This window comes from Myotis davidii, unplaced genomic scaffold (assembly GCF_000327345.1).
Source record: "Myotis davidii unplaced genomic scaffold, ASM32734v1 scaffold425, whole genome shotgun sequence".
In the NCBI taxonomy this organism is placed as follows: Eukaryota; Metazoa; Chordata; class Mammalia; order Chiroptera; family Vespertilionidae; genus Myotis; species Myotis davidii.
The window spans coordinates 1,465,505-1,468,934 of record NW_006296413.1 but is presented as its reverse complement, the minus strand read 5'-3'; positions in this window follow the sequence as shown (position 1 = coordinate 1,468,934).

Here is a 3,430-nt window from a genome sequence, read left to right as displayed (position 1 = left end):
TTCTAAAGTCCCGCGTTGCCCGGCCGTGTGGCTCAGTGGATTGAGCATTGTCCCATGCATCAAGAGGTCACTGGTTTGATTCCCCCATCAGGGCACACGCCCAGGTTGTGGGCTTGACCCCCACCAGGGGGCGAGCAGGAGGCAGCCGACTGATCTTTCTCTCATCACTGATGTTTCTCCCTCACTCTTCCCCTCTCTCTCAAATCATAAATTTTTTAATAAAAACATTTTAAAAAGTTTAAAATCCCACTTGGAGGCTCTAGGTCAGTGGTTCTCAACCTTCGGGCCATTGAAATACAGTTCCTCATGTTGTGACCCAACCATAAAATTATTTTCGTTACTGCTTCAAACTGTAATGTTACTGTTATGAATCGTAATGTAAATATCTGATAAGCAGGATGGTCTTAGGCGACCCCTGTGAAAAGGTCGTTCGACCGCCAAAGGGGTCGCGACCCACAGGTTGAGAACCGCTGCTCTAGGTGAACACGAATTTTGGGGGACAGTATTCAGAGGCCGTGGCCACACCCCTCAGTTGTCTGACGTGATGAGAAGAGGGTTTTCAGGAACGGGGTCCCTTCGGTTCCCGTGGCACAAGGTGCCGGATCGGGGGAGATGGGCCAGGTGCAGCCACTGTGGGAAACAGTGAGGAAGATCCTAAAAAAAATGAAAGCTAGACCTGCCATTTGACCCGGCAGTCCCCCTTCTGGGACCACATCCAGAGGAAGTGAAATCAGCATCTCTGAGACCTGCCTGCACCCTCGCTCATCGCAGCGTTCGTTACAACAGCCAAGACGTGGAGGCAGGAGGCAGTGTCCGTGTCCGCGGACCGACCGATGCAGGGATAAAGGAGGCGCATGCGCACCCAGTGCAACACTGTTCAGCCGCAGGAGGAGGGGACCCTGCCGTCTGCACCCACACGGTGAACTCCAGGGACGGCATGCTCGTGATCAGCCAGACACAGAAGGACAGAGACTGTTGGAGCTCCCGTACAGGTGGAGTCTAAAAGCCCAACTCCTGAAACCAAGGTCCAACCGTAGAGAGCAGGGTGGGGGTGGCCCGGAGCTGAGGGTGGGGACATGGAGACACGCTGGTCAGAAGGTACCAACTTCCGGGTATGCGATGAGTGAGCGCTGGGCGTGATGCACACACAGTGGCTGGAGCTTACAATGCTACATCGTAAACTTGAACGTTCTTTCAGAGTGTTCTCACCACACACACTCACACACACACGTAAACACACACACACATGCACGCACGGCAGCGGTGATGGACAGGTGATGGATTTGGACTTGACTGCGGTAATCATGTCACAATGTTAGTGTATTTGAAATCACTATGTTGTGCACCTTTAAAAAACCATATCATACAACCTAACCCCCCCCCCCCCCAAAAAAAAAGTCTGGGAAGCCATTCCTGCAGAGGAGGTTGTGGTTTCTCTCGAAAGGGGATTGGCCGTTGGACCACCTGGCTACAAGCCCATCTGCACGCCCTCTTCCTAGTCCACTCATTTCCAAAACATCCGTCCCTCACTGCCCAGCGCCGTGGAGTGTCCTGGCACTGCCTGCTCTGGGTCCCTCGGGGTCCTCCCTGGGGTCGTGGTGGGTGCAGGGGGACCCCAGGCCACATGTCCTCCTTTCCCCCGAGGACTTGGGGCCCTTCCATCTACATGAAGCTGCGGACTCTGCTCTCTGCCACCCGAACCCCTGGCCTGGGGGAGTTTCGGATTCGTGTCGACCGCCGTGCAAATGCCTAGGACCACGTCCAACCGTGTGGGCGAGGACTCGGGTACGGTTTCTATAAACACGCGTATCGAGACATTCCTTTGGCCTCAGTAAGCGAGCACCTCCCCCGTTATGCTCTCTCCTAAACACGTTCCCTCAGAAATCACCCGGGGGGCTTACTGGTGTAGTCTGAACGCCTGCTTTTCCCTCCGCCCACCCTGCACACGTGGGGGTCCATCCACAGCAAGGCGGGGGGGGGGGCAGGGGGCATGGGGCCAGGCTCTGCCCTGTGACTCCTGGAACCTTCTTGATGTCTCTTTTTCGGCCGACAGACGTGCAGCCCCTTGGGAGCCGCGCCTGGCTCAGAGTAAGCGCTCCTAAACGTTTGCTGAGTGAATAACAAAACTGTGATGTTGCGAATTGAACAGATTGGGCACATTGCGGACGTGCGTGGCTCTCCCAAACCAATCAACCTCCCGTCAACAACAACAACAGCAGTGTTGCTTTCGGCATCGGCTCAGGGAGTCCTCGAGTTTCAGCCCAGATCACAAAACAAGAAATTGGGGATCTGAGTTGCCACTCTGTTGACCTAAAGAATCCAGCGCTGTCAGAGGCAGCCCCCGCCCAGGGCCCCGGGGCTGTGTGGCGGCCCCTCAGCTGTCCGAGGGCCTGCTGGCCGTCTGGAGTTTCAGTGGGAGTCCCTCTGCCTTCCACCCGCGCTACACTTTGTGGAGCCCAAAGCTTATCAGCAAGAGGGAGGGTGCTGAGGCTGGGTTGGAGCGCTGCCCTGTGCACCAAAAGGTCGCGGGTTCAATTCCTGGTCAGGGCACACGTCCAGGTTTGGGGTTCAGATCAGGGTACAGGAGGCAACTGATTGATGTTTCCGCATTGATGTTATTCTCTCTCTAAAACAAAAACTTTTTTTAAAAAGAAAAAGAATACCAAGTTAGATATGACAACGGATATTTATTTAGAATGGGAAAAGTCATCACAGCAGATCACGGATTTTAAAAAGCGGACCGATACCACAACTAATACAAGATACAAGACATTGTAATATTTTTTCTACCTTTCTTGGCCGCACACTCCTCGACTGCCTTTTCACATGTCGACGGGTTGGAATATTTTCCAGAGAGCAAGCTGAAAGGCGATTCGGCCTTTTCATCATGGCGGGCCGCAGTGTGTTTAGCATCACGACTGGTTTCACAGTGTTTCTCACCTTGCCCGCCTGTCTTGGTAACGTCTCAGGATCGTTCCAAACCCGGGAAGGCCTCGCTCAAGGTTTCTCATAATGAACGGTGAGACTGCAGGGCACCTCGGGGTGTCCTGTGGATGCTTCACCTGAAGTGGACTCTGAGTTGACCCCACCCTTGACTCTGTTGTTGCCGGTGCTCTGGCTGTCGTGGGAAGCTATGTGCATGGCTGTTGTCGAATCAGCACACGATTGAAATTCTTCCCCTGTGTGCATACGGTGCACTCCTGTTCGTTTACTTCATTATGAAAAACCCAAGAGCCTATTGATGCCTTCTATTCCCAAATGGCTTCTTCCTCTTAATGAGCTACTTCTTAATTTTTTTTATTTTTTAACTAGAGGCCCGGTGCATGAAATTTGTGCAGTGTGTGTGTGTGTGTGTGTGTGTCCCTCAGCCCAGCCTGTACCCTCTCCAATCTGGGACCCCTCAAGGGATGTCCAGGGGGATTGGGCCTAA